Source organism: Leiobunum rupestre, chromosome 4, assembly GCF_980474605.1.
Source record: "Leiobunum rupestre chromosome 4, qqLeiRupe1.1.hap1, whole genome shotgun sequence".
NCBI classification, from domain to species: domain Eukaryota; kingdom Metazoa; phylum Arthropoda; class Arachnida; order Opiliones; family Sclerosomatidae; genus Leiobunum; species Leiobunum rupestre.
This window is the reverse complement of record NC_143387.1, coordinates 26,792,083-26,806,557: the sequence shown is the minus strand read 5'-3', so window position 1 is coordinate 26,806,557 and position 14,475 is coordinate 26,792,083. Positions and strand designations below refer to the sequence as shown.

At 36.9% G+C, this 14,475-nt stretch overlaps 1 protein-coding gene across 2 annotated transcripts in view; it reads right to left on the bottom strand.

Annotated features, from left to right (window-relative positions):
- Positions 1-14,475, bottom strand: part of LOC149947314 (uncharacterized) — a 60,365-nt gene that overhangs the window by 28,239 nt on the left and 17,651 nt on the right. The window lies entirely within an intron of this gene.

Genomic DNA, 14,475 nt, shown 5'->3' with positions numbered 1-14,475 from the left:
TACATTATTTTTCTACATATTCGGTAATTTTAAGTCGTCTATACACAGTAAAGCAGCGTTCAGACTGTGAAAATATTACGTTAGCATCGGTCGTGTCGTTTCGGTTATGTTGGTCGCGTCGGTTCGTTCATTTCACTGTTCAGAAAGGTACCAACCTTGCACCGAGATTAACATAAAAGGTGATTGTTCATCCAATCAAAGCTCAGTAATAACGGCGGAAAAATTGAAATAATTTTTTATCCACCTCTGATTGGTTATAGTATTTCGATGGTTCTAAAGGTCGCCACTACCTAGAGTCAGCGCTGATGAGGCATAAGGCTAATTGTCTGCTATGAACTTTTTGAGCTTTAAACCGAGACGACATCTAGGCAGTCCGCAACGAAATGAAAAATGTAAACGACACGCGCGAAAATTTAAAGTCTCTGTTGAGAAGTCTGAACGGTGTAAGAAATCGAAAGAACCGACACGATCGACGCAAACGTAATATTTTCACATAGTCTGAACGCTGCTTTACGGACAAAGCGAGTAAATTAGTGACTACATTTAACTGTTTGCGAATGATTTTACTAACATCAGAAAATTAAGTCTAATCTTGAAGCGGTAATAGCGGAGGCTTTCTACGACGTGATCGATTTAAATTGACAAACGATTCGCGTTGTTTGACAAGGTACTTTCTCCGCCTGATCACGGTATATTCACAGAAGTGCTAGAAGGGAACTTAACATTTACGGCAAAATAAAAGTGACATGGGCGCTAGAATCGAAGAAGCCAAAGGGTATCCCTTCTCTCCTTCAGAAGGTTTAATCCCGCGCTAATCTCGCGGACGAAACAATCCATAAACGGGATTGAAATCGGTACTTCTCCTCAATTCGCCGGAAGAAGAGGAAACCGAGCGAAAGAAGTAGGAAAAGTGGCCGATAATAAATCCGTTTCTATTAATTATATTCCTCGGCGTGCGGGCAACGGCGAAACCATGGAAACTGACCCCCCCCCCCGCAACGGCAGAGCGCCGCAGTCCGCCGCGGAGAGAAGTCCGCGGAGGCGATACCGAGGAAGATAACGCTGAAAGAAGGGGGACGGCAAGGACATCTAGCGGGAAATAGACGAAGCTGACACTCGGCGGCGAAACCGGGAGAGGGTACGGTCGGCGACGGGCGACTGCCAGGTGGACGGGTGCGGGTCCCCTTCCACCGTATTGTCGTCACAACAGAGCGAGCTTTTTCAATCGATTCCCGGCGGCGCGAGCGAAACCCGCTCGATTCCGCCCCCCCAAATCTCCGCATTTCCGCGTCTTTTCTGGCGCGCCTGTCCTCCTCGACCGCGACCATCGCGCGCTAACTTGTTGATACACAAGCGCGCGATTTGTTCCGGGCAAAGCGCGTCGCCGGCACTGCCAACCTCGGCGATCCGAAGCCCCCGCTACGACCGTTCAAATTCGTTAAAAAGGACTTGGCCTAATGAGATACGCGCGACATCCCTAATTACGATTTATATAGATCTCCATACGTGGAAGGCGCGAAGCCAGTTTAACCTGATAAGTCAATTAGCGAATTAAAACCAGTATTGGATCCTACACAAACGTACAATTCTACGGCGTCGACAATTTGGGAAAATTCTCAACTAGGAACGCGTGGATTTCGTCGGGAATTGTTTGACAGTTTGACCGATTAAGTAATAACGGAACGCCTATAGACGCGGATAGGGGGGCCCTACACGAAAGAGTCAAAACGCCGAATATCGAGGGGCTTTATTATTTACGTTTATCAGCTTATTACTTATGAAGAGAAAAAGTCGAATTTAATGTCGCATATAATAAATAAGCCTATAATCGTTTTCGATAAGTACGACACTTTCCATTATTCACGTGTAGAACATTTACTGACAGCAGCACCGTCTGGCATTGCTTTGAAAACGCCTCGCCAGGGGGCGATATTTTCTGACGACGTCACTCTAATTAGCTCGAGAAATAATATTAATTAACCAGGCGCAGTTAAGAGCAATTAACAGCTAAAAGAAAACTTTTCATTTAGCATTAAAATTAGTGTTCTCGTGTTTAGTCTAATAAGTCCATATAATAAGTATGCTTTCTGGGAAATACTTATGGAATAATATTATTAACTTCGTACAAAATTTCCGGGATTAATTTCCCAGACTTTTCCAGGTTTACCCTAAGCCATTTGCCAAATTTTCGATGACCATTTTGGTAGAATAAATGATTGGTTTGATTTAAATTATTGCCAAATATTAATTTAATTTTAATACATCTTTGCCTGATTTAAAAATTCCGACTTTTGGGGGACATTTCTCAAATTTCGTAACTTTTCCAGGTCGTGTACGAACCCTGTTATGGTGCAAAGGGCGTGTGCACGCGAGGACACTAATTTTTATGATAAATGGAAAGCATTCTTTTAGCTGTTTATATTAATTGACCAGGCGCGGTTTAGAGAAATTATTTCTTGGATAATTAGGATTAACTTTAAAACAGCCCATCTCATAATTGGGCAGTTCTGCCATAAAACCAAACAATAGGTGAAAACTATTTGTCCTTATTCGGACCAAGCTATGACGTCACCAAAACGTCCCGGACAGTTCCGAACTTGTTGTACGAATAGTCTGAAATTCCATGCTAAAAGCACTCTGATATTTAGTCGAAAAAAACTACTGCGGGCGAATTTAAAGGCCTAGGTTCACCCCTCTTTGCCCAAAAAGGGTTCAAACATCCTTTTTACTTCCCCCTCGATTGATAGCGACGGGTCAGCTCGCTCTCCCGACCGCTCCATGTGGAAGGATTAAGTCCGGCATTGTTAGCGCTGTCAAAATTGTCAGCAGTTACAATGCCCTTGAGAACCGCGAAGTCCGAATGACGAGGTGACCGTCGCTATCAATACGGGGATAGCGAAGGGAAAAGCATAAAGATGTTTGAACTTTGAACCCTTTTTCGACACTGGGGGATGAAATTATCTGAAACTAGGCCAAGCGATCAGCCTTGAGTAAGTACTGCTTTGGACAGTCGCGAACGACCCGAGAAATGGTTCTCGGTAGCCAATAGTCTCCGCCCGAACAGTTCAAGAATAATGTTCCTGGCGATTAGACTGCGCAAGGAGAGTTCGAGTGGTTCGGGACTGGCGAATTGTTTTCACCTATTGAGAACGATTTCCAGATTTCACGTCATAAAGTCACAATTCACTAAGCAGCGCCATGGGTAGGGAGCGGCCACTATTGAAACTCTTTGGGGCGACATAAATTTATTGAAAAACAGGGTCGCACCTAGGAGCAACAAACACAAGGAGAACGCAACCCGTCAAAAATCGTGCAATTTCTGAATTTTCCCCTTCCGACGGCAGCAGGTGCTAAAGCGTCTAACCAATGAAAAATGTACGCGATAAAATGCACGACTTTTGACGGGTTGCGTTCTCCTTGTAAGGTGCTGTGTTTGTTGCTCCTAGGTTGCACTAATATTTTCATATTCAAATTCTTGACCTTCTTAAGACCAAATTTATATCACCTTATTTTAATATTTTACTTTTATCAGACGATAATGAATTTACTAATATTTTAATATGAAGGTGACTTTCACGGTTATGTTTTAACTAAATAATAATTTCATTGCAAAGTTTACAAACTTCAGGTTTTTTTTTAAACCACCTCATAAAATTTTCATGATAAATTTAAATTTCGACTGTTAACTAATTCTTAAAATTGCCCGTCCTTTCCGACTTTTTAGGTCTATTTTTCAATTCCCCTATTTTCCCCGACCTGTGTGCAAAACGTTAGAAGAAATATGAAATTCGTTGATCAACCATAAATATGGAAGTTCATACTCCCTTTAAAGCAAAAATACCAAAAAACTTAACTCAAGTTACGTGGGTTTGGATATCAGTCCTAAACGTTACTGCCTTTGTAACGCGGGGTGCTTTAACCTATCTACTTAAAAGTTCAATATTGCACCGGAAAACGGCAAGTAGAACAAAATATACGTGTTCAATTTTGTCATTATATTTTTTTTTGTATATTAGCGATAAGTAGAAGGGAGGTTGAAATATAACAGGAAATACGCAAATACACGTACGTTTTTCCGCGCAACTTACAAATTACCGAATTTAAGCGAAACACTAGGGCAAATCCGCAGTTACTCTTCCAAACTTCATATCGAATTCCAATTTTTTTGGGCTGTCATTTGTATAAACACAAGCGAGAGGCCTAAATACTGAATGCGAGAGGCTAATAAATATGTTAAAATTCGCTTCCTTTTCACGCTTAAACGATTTCATAAACTGACGATAAATATTTCCGCATTTTCTGTTGATAATATACAATATTATTTTTTTTCTCTTGAATTAAACTTCAATCGAAGGCGTGCGCCCGTGCTCGAATGCCGTCACTAATAATAATAATAATGGTGAAAAATAAAAACGTTTAACTTCAAAACATACGCTAAATTAAACATTATAAGATACACCGTGGGTTGGGATAAAATTAGATGTTTTAATTTATAAATCTGATTTTTGACTTTAATACATTGATTTTTAAACAACGTTTTCAGTCTAATAGATACTTCGCTTCTGAAGGTTGTAAAATCTAAAATTAAATTATATTTAATATTATAATTTACTTAGAATTGTTTTAGATATTAGATATATTTTTGCCATTTTTTATGTGGATTAAATTGTTTGCCTTAAGCCATATCAATTTAAATCAGCCAACTTTGACACTCGTGCGATAAATAATAGAATGTTCAATATAAAATCCATTATACTTTTTTTGGCGATATTAAATGTTCTAAAATACCATTGTGAATATTACTTTACTACCAAGGACTCTAGCCTAATAAAGAATTTAAATTACCCATTTAAAATTTCAAAGTGTGAAGGCGTTGTTGGAAATTACTTATTTTGAAGGTGATAATAAATCTCATGTTTATCGAATCAAGTATAAAAACAAACATTTGAAACTTTCCCCGATTTCGTGTCTTCGCTATGCACTCCATATTCGAGAATCGAGATATCAAGCTACAATTTTAAACACAAATATTCGAAACGAGATAAAGCTTAAAACTTTTTAAACAAATTCAAAAACCATATTTTATTATTTTTAGCGAATGAAATCATATTGTATATAATAAACGAAAAGTAATTACTTAAAATTATCGTAATAATTTGATGCCTTTCGGTTTTATCATTTCTGCTTTATCTGAATTATTTTAATACATGTAATAATTTTTATCGTGATCTAAATTTGAAAGTTACAAGCTCTTCTACAACAAAGAGACGATTAAACTTGAAACACGTTTATTTTAGTGGTATAATTAAATTTCTAAATTTTTTTTAGAAACAATTTTTTTTTTATTTAAATCGTGATTTGTTGATTTCCAAGCAATTGCTCTTTCCCTACTTCTGGTTGATGGACAATCTGCTTCTATCAGTTTTTAAGACTAAAATTTAAATTATATTCACAAGTTTGGTTTGTTTAGGTTCAGTTTGAAATGGAATTGTTACAGAATAATTTTAAAATCATCCCTTAAAATGATAGATTTAATAAGTCAATAATTTAATTCAGTAATATAAAATAATCTAAATTTCAGATCAACCCATTGTAAAGTTGCGAAGTCATAGGAGTAAGAAAAATTAAATTGCGTCCCCCCCCCGTTTTTTGACAGTAATAAACAATAGCAGACATTTAAAAAAAACCCAGAACAAATCCGAAGTGACAGTGGTTTTTGGTACTATACCTCTACCAGAAGCGACGTTTAACGCTAAAGCCACTGAAGCGTGAATATTGATCTGAATTTTTACGTTAAATTTAGATCAAGGAAGGTTTTAAATTCCCCCCAGTAACTAGTTTTGTAGGGTTTATTTTTTCTTCTACAAAGGGGCATTATGCAGATCCATTTGGCGTCGACTACATTTTTAAAAAGTCACAAAAAGGGGGGAAAAATATGAAAATATATTTTTGAGGCCGGTCGAGTCGACTGAGTGAGAAACACCCCGCGATATCCATTAAGCTGCCAAGGCCGTTTCATTTAAATTCTCTCAAGTGAACAAGATTAATATTCAAAATGGTCGTGCATTTTTTAAACCCAAAAGGGGTCTCTGAAAAGGGGGCGGCCAAAGGAAGAAAATGATGTAATAACGTTTAAATATTGATATGTGTAAAAAAATATAAGAACTACTGAAAAGCTGAAGTCATGAAATGGACCCATTTTGGGCGCCTGTCATAGATTAAATACGCGTATAGACTTGAAAGATTGTCCACGACAAATACAGTCGAGTCCGGCAAAACCACAAAGCCACTTTCGAAAAAAACCACCGAAATTAGATCATTATTTTCCTGTTAATTTTAGTTAATGAATAATTTACTTCCTTTTTATCGTTTTTCTATCTTAATTGATTATATTTATTTTAAACAATGTCATTTATTGTGACGTATCGATTGATTGTATTGTTATCGTAAATTAAAATTTCTGATCATTTAAATATAATTACCATTTGTAATTTAGTTTTGGTTGAATCGACATTGAAAACCATGTACAGTAGTTAGTGGCAAAAAATAATTTATTTAAATCAATAGATTTTTTAAATTATTAATTCCTGACTGAGTTTGTTTGATTAAGTTAACTTGATTTTGTTCAAAAATGAATTGAATTTTGAACTAATGAAGTGATCAAGACCGCTGACGAAAATAAGGTTTTATTTTAACAGGGTTGCCAGTTTTTTCACAATCAAATTCCATGACTTTTGCAGGTTTTCCCTGACCACCTCCGGAGATTTTCCCCGACTTATTTTGTGCCAAGATTTTGTATTTTAAATCTATATTTTAGTAAGTTTCCTATTTGCAACCGAAATTAAATTCCCCGACTTTTCTGATTTTTATACCCATATTCAAATGCCCCGACTTTTCCAAGACTTCCAGGTTTTCCAGGTAACCCTGTTTAACTTTAAATATAAATTGTAAAAATGATGAAATTTATCCCAGTGTGAACTATTAAACCTTTTGAGTATTCGGTTTCTGCCACAGGATGGCGCTGTCGTCTTACCATTCTCCTTCCCGATTATTACGCGTTTACGACGCCATTGAACCGAGAGTAAAACTATAATAGAATAGATGATCGTGCAAGTTACAAACAATTTATAGAAATTCCATAATGGACATAATATTGAAAAGCTAAATATTTCCAAATTACCAAAACATTAGAGTAATATACGAGGAAGTTCAGCCCGTAAATCGACTTTACGCTTCAAGAACGAGCGTTCAAGAATGCGGTATCGAAAACAGAAAACGCGCGCTACTTCCTCTAAAAAGTGAAACTCGAGGAACTATTAAAAAATCGCGGCATTTACATCGAAATTAAAAGTATTTTAAAATAAACGCCCCTGGCTATAAAAAAGGTAATACTTTGAGCAAATAATAAAATTGGGGAGATAAGAGAGTATATATATAGCCATGAAATGAAATATAGGTCGCAACACCCAAAAGAAATGAAAAGTTCCTTTAGAATCATGGGAAATCGGATTGCTTAAGATCGGAAACGGCTTAATTTGTATCCAGATAAATATATTTTGAAAAGCTTAATCGAACGTAGCCCCGATTCAGGTCAAGTCTCTCTCTTTCGACGAAAAACTCGAAACTGATCTAAAACATGCCCAAAGAATCAAATTATACAGGGTGTTTCAAAAGATTATGCAAAAATTTGAAGGAGTTGCAGCCTGTAGGGGATGAGTTGAGAAGTATGCCTGATTTTTTTCCATTTTCCAACGATGAGTTAATAGAGCGCCAGAGCTTCAAATTGGGGCCTACTAGCCCCTGGAAGTAGGCTGCGACAAGCGCAAAACCAAGCAGCGGGGAAATGCGAACATAATAATCAGCTAGGCCTAAGTCAACAAGCGACTTTTGAAGCCATTAATTCAGGTAGCCGGGTTACAATGCGTAGGAGGGTGGTGGCAAGCCCCGCATGCCACGCGATCGAGCCAACAGCTCCCTACACTCACTATTACCGTTAAGGTTTGTGTTTGTGTGATAGGTAAAAAAAGGACTTTGTAAACAAATCTAGGTAACCAGCGTAAAAAAGTAAACTCTAAGTCCCTACTAGTAAGCCATACTTTGAAGCTCTCTGGCGCTCTTTTAACTCAACGTAGGACCTTGGATTAAAAATTATTATTAATATTATTATTAATTATTTATTTGTCCAAAAATAAGTTTACATTGTTTTATCCACTTAAACCTCAGTGGGTTCTTTTAACGGACAAAAAAAATTCCCCTAGTTAAGCGGTGCTTGTATTTAGGGGGATAATTTACATAGATAATTATTTAACATTTTTTAATACATTTATTTATTATATTTTTTATATTTTTATATTTATATTTGGGACGTCACACTCCGAATTTTAAGTTAGATTTTAAGAAAGACTTGAATTTAGCTTTAAAAGAATTTATCGACAACGCTGATTTTACCTCAATATCTAGCTCATTAAATAATTTTGGTCCTTGGAATATAATACTTAACATATTAACATATTTTTAATCCAAGGTAGGACAATGGGATAAAACAGGCATACTTCTCAACTCAACCCCTACAACTCCTTCAAATTTTTGTATGACGTTTTGAAGCACCCTGTATAGTCAAAAAATAACCATGGAAGAGGAAGCTATAGTAAGGTAGGAGGGGGGGGGGTCTCCCGTTGGAAGAAGATGTTCCCTCTTCGTTGGTCGAGGGGAAGCAGACGAGAGAGAACGATCGGAGCGGCGGAGCTGGTTCGTGGTAACCGCGACCTTGGCTGGAATGCGCGAAGCCGAGTAGCGTGGCACAAACGTTGACGTTTTTTCGGGGTTGGTTGAAGATAATAATTCGGTCGACAGCGGGGTTTTATTAATCTAAGCCAATCTATTTCTCCGGCGATTAAGTCTATCAGTTTCCGAATTATCAACGCTGCGCCAAAACGGATCTTCGCGAAATTAGACCGATTTCCGCGAGGTTTTTTAAAACGCCCGCGCCAGTTCCCCCACTCAAACCTACAATTTTTTATAGGAAAAATAGGATTATATTTCTAAAAATGTAGGACTTTATAAGACTTTTTTCAAAATTATAGGACTATATATGTTATTTTATGCATTTAAAAACAAAATCTATATTTAGTTAAATCTTTGATTTTCACTTAAAAAAATAGAAAATATTTAACCATGTTATCATGAAAATATACTAGTAGCTGCTAACCATGTCAACAATAAAAAGTATAGACTTGAATTACTTTGTATAGGAATTTATCCTAATGAAATGGGCAATATGGATTTTATAGGACTTTATGGGGAATTTGCTAAAAATATAGGATGTTATAGGACATTTTTGAGAATATAGCATTTTATAGGAATTATAGGACCTCTGGGGGCCCTGCTACGCGCTCTTTTTATAGTGAGCAATTATTATTATTATAATAATAATAAATTGCGGGGTGAAGCGCTCTGGTGTTTATGCAAGAAAATCCTTCTTAATTCGTAATTGATTAGTCAGCGATAAGGCGATTAGAGTCGGTTAATTGGATAAACAATAATCGTATCAAACGCCGATACCAGATTCGTACCCAATTAAACAAAAATACGCATACCGAGGGTTTTACACGCTACGGGGTAAAGGAACAGATTTCTAGAAATATTTTTATTAGCTAGCGACAAATAGTTTTTTTCCATTTTCAGTTTTTAAACCTTGGCGCTAGCGGAGTACTCTAATTTTTAACTGAGAGTATTCCAAGAGCAGTAAATCTGTTAATTAACGTCATCTTAAAATTGTTTAATTTCAGTGCTGTCTTGCCAGGGTTAAAAGCATAATTAAAGTAATTCATATTGAATTTCTTAGTTTTTAAATAACTTTTTTATTACTTGATAATTTTCTTGTATCCGTAACGTAATCTAAAATGTGTAAATTAGATCTATTAATTATTTTATTTGGTGTGCTTTGAATTGCAATAGTTGCAAAATCTAATTATTCTTCATTAATTTCAATTAAACCACAAAAATATTTTATATCAACCAGCCCTTTGATTTTTAATAGAAATAAAAAAGGTTTTAGTTATAATCGACAGTAAAACGGTGGTAGTTTTCCTTGAACCATGTAAATATTTATTTAGGTTTATAAATGATAAAAAATATCAAGCCCAGTTCATCCGCTTTAAAATCAACATATTTGCACCTGGACAAAGGCAAACATTAACATAAATTAACCCGGAAAAAACGCTTAAAATGCAAAAGCCATTTCAAAATATACACGACTTTCCACTTTTCTTTAGACACGTATTTGTCAATTTTTATCGACAATTTAATCGAATTAAAAGCAAACCGTCGAATGTAACCTAAAAATGAAGCCAAGCGCCATCTATGAAATATTATATCGGCCAAAACAAAAAATTAAAAACTCCGTTCCTAAAAATCAATATAAAAGCGTATCACCAAGGCAACGTGGCCAGCTGCTATTAACAAAAACGGTCAGCTATATGGCCGAGATAACCTTTAACCCAGGCCAAAAAATATATATTTTCCAGTAAGCCTCGGATATATAAAATGTATATCTCTTTCTTAATAACCCCAGATAAGATTTCTCTTCCAGGGAATGCGCTAAAAAAGGGTTATTTCTAACTTTGACGATCCAAAATATCGTCTACATTTCGCGAGGCAGTTCGTCGGGTGGACGACCAATATAAAAACGACCCTGCGGAGGCGTAAAAAGTTGGAAAGACCATTTAAGTCCATCATTTTGGCGCGTGCTTGACCACACAAAAGACTTTCAATGAGGCCGGCAAGCTTGTAATAATTGGTCATCTCACGCCATACGAGACCCATTTATAACAGAGTTGAAGTAAACTTTCCAGAGAGCCAGTTCGCTATGGACCCAGGAAATGAGCCGTCTAATCGGTTCGCTCCACTCCCGACCGAAACGTGCGAATTTTCTTTAACGATAAAAATGTGAAATTGACCCGGCGGTGTCTTCATTTGCAATGTGGAATTTCATTCAAATAAACTTAATTAGGTCAGGTTGACTTCGCAACGTGAAATCGTTATTCGAGAAATTTTACCCGCTGTAGGCGTTCAATATTCAATGACTTAAATTCTTGGTTGAAATTATTTAAAAATAATGACTATGTTCGCGGCCGTCATGGTCAAATATTTCCCCCGGCACGAGAGCGGTGGGGGAAGGAAATACGTTACCGGCGTGAGCTTCAGTCGCGTGGAATGACCCGCCCCCACTCAAAATTTTTTAAAAATAGGATTATATTTCTAGAAATGTAGGACTTTACATGATATTTTTTCGAAATTATAGGATTTTATAGCACTATATATGCTATTTCATTTACTAACTTTATGCATTTAAAAACAATCAATTTTTAGTGAAATCATTGATTTTCACTTAAAAAAACAAAATTTTACCATTTTATCACCAATATATACTAGTAGCTAACCATGTCGACAATAACAAAAGTATAGACTAGAATGACTTGGTATAAGAATTTATCCTATTCAGTAATTTTAGTCTCACGTGACACGACGTCATCCATGCTTTTTCACATAGAGAAAAAACCCGCGCACGATGGCGGCCATAGCCAAAGCTACGAGCTGAAATTACTCTATAGCTAAATCCAGCAATTTCACTGACATTGTGAGTGGCGGGACTTAAAATGGATAAAATATCAATAAAATCGTAAGTTTCAGGGAACCAATGAGACATAGGGCTGATTTTATTTTTCTTCTCGGGGGAGGGAGTTTACCCTTCGAGCAGGGGGGGATTTCAACATTGAATTTATTTATACTCTGGTAGAATGACTTTGTTTCAATAGAAGGTTACTTCAATCTAGGAGCAACAAACACACAAGGAGAACGCGGCTAGCTTTTAAACACGTTAACGCAGTGATGTGTACAAATTTCATTGGACGAATCTTTACGCTGAACGTTTTACGGGCGGGGGGAAGACAATTTCAGAATTTTCCCCTTCCTACGGCAGCAGCCGCTAAAGCGTCTAACCAATGAACACTGTAAGCGAGAAAATGCACGACTTTTGACGGGTTGCGTTCTCCTTGTGGGGTGCTGTGTTTGTTGCTCCTAGCTGCAATGGTAATAAAGTGTTATTTTTCGGTGACTTAAATTTAATCCTCAGAAATTAAAACATGTACGTTGTATCACGAATGGATTAATACTGTCGAGGCTATTCGCGGGCATCATGGTCCTGTTTTCCCTCGCTAAGAAAGGAGGGGGGGGGGGATAGCGTCACCAATTATAAATACATTTTTGATATACATTCTATAAAAACCAATTCAATTCGGTCGCTTTTTCACAATTTGCGAAACAAAACGTGCTTTGTTTTTGACCTCCCAAGATCACGCATGAGTTTGTGATGCTCGATGACTTAGGCCTAGGGTGGTGCCTTGGGTATTAGCCTAGCTGATTTTTTTATTTTTATTTCGAAATGAAAACTATAGCACAGAGAAAAGAACCTATTTAGGTTACTGAGAACGTACGAGTCGACCCGTTTACAGAAACAATGCAATTCAAATTGATAAAGTAACGCCATCTGTCGGGGACTTTGTTTAAAAAATATTTTCTTATATTGAATGGCTGAATTCAACTTACTTATAGATGAACGAAATAAATTAAGAATTAAATCGAACTTATCTGTAAAATACAATACAGAAGAATAAAATAAAACGTTCTTACGACCTATACTAGATGACGCCATACAATTGGAAAAAAATGAGGGTTTGCGTTTGAAGGAGGAGTAGTAGGAGATCACGCTAGAACTGCGGTTCTCAAAAGGTCACAGGGGTTCCGAGATATCACAGTCCAGCCATATTTGTTTGTGTCAAGAGTCTTTTAAGATAAGTAAAACAATTGAGTGGGGTTCCGCCAGAATTAGGTGGATAATTTAGGGTTCCATAGCAAAACAAAATTGGGAACCGCTGCGCTAGAAGACCAAGAAAAGTAGACTCGTACTTTCTCAGTAACCCAAAAAGGTTCTCCGTATCACATTTTTGACAATATTTTCGCGGATTATACTAACCATGTAGAGTTAAATCCGTTAGTGTTGATCTGAAATCGTCAAATTGATATACATTATTTTAATTCGCCAGCTTTCATGTTAAAAATAATCGCGTAAAGAAAAATTACAAAAAAAAACCTTCATTTATAATAAGTATAAAATCTTAAATTTGGCACCCTTCGTGAATAGACGCCCTTAAAGAAGCATATTTTATAGGACAAATCCACCCGCAAGAATAATATTTTATTTTGTATAAAACGAAAACTAAACAGTCTGCCCCGTATATATATAAAAAAAAATATCAATACATCCACACACGGATGAAAGTCGTCGGTGGCGTCAACGACACATCACACTACATTAAACAGTAACTTTCCACGAAATGAGTTTCCAAGTTTCGGGGATTTTTTTTACGCGGTGGAAAAGAAAGGATCTAAATCCTGGTATTGATTTTCAGCAGGGGGGCCGGCAGGGCAGGGGGGGGGGGTCCTAAGAAGAGAGAGAACGCCATATATTTTTCCCTTTCGCGGCGGCCAACGAAACAGACTAAACTAATATTTTTGTCGGCCCTTTTTCAACACCGAGTTTTTGTTTCAGCGTGTTAATTCAGTTCACCCCGAACCGTCGACTTAGTCGCGCGGCAATGACAAGCGGAAACAATTTATCCGGATGATAACAGTATATCGTCCCAATTTCACTCGTCAGTACTGGTATAAGCCTAGGTTAGCTAAGAATGGTGTCGAATGCTTCGAATGAAACAAACCGCGCGCAGCGTTATAAAAGTCACGAAGAAATCTCCCCCGACCAGCCGGAGAGAGAGAGGTTGGACATTTTCTTTAACACAAATCGGGCTCAGCTCACAAAGCGCTCGTTCTAACTTGAAATAAGACTCAATACGCGTTAAATTAAGAGAACCATTTAAAAACATTAAGCTATATGATTTTTACGAATATCTTTTATGAAAATAAGTAACAGCAAAGAGAACTCAAGTACATTTTTTTACAATCAAATTCCCTGACTTTTCCAGACTTTCCCTGACTTTTTTTGTGCCAAAATTTTGTAATTCTTCACCTATATTTTACTAAGTTTTCTATTTGCAACCACAAATAAATTCCCTGACATTTCCCTGATTTTTAGACTAATTTTTAAAATTCCCTGATTTTTAGACCCATATTCAAATTCCCTGACTTTTCCAGGAATTCCAGGTACCGTGGCAACCCTGATAGAGTTAAGGCAAATTAATTGTAGCCTAGAAATATTCAATCTCTTCAATATTTGACCGACAGATAAGCTCATATTTAAGCGCGGCTCACTTAAAAAGAAAGAGGCTGCGGCCCATATAACCTACCGAATATTTAGCGCTCTCAATCGCCTCTCGTTAACAGCTAAATAACGGGTTTCATAAGAATATATGGCGTAATGGCACGCTGATTGTTGGGCTATTCCAAGGTTTACTCATATTT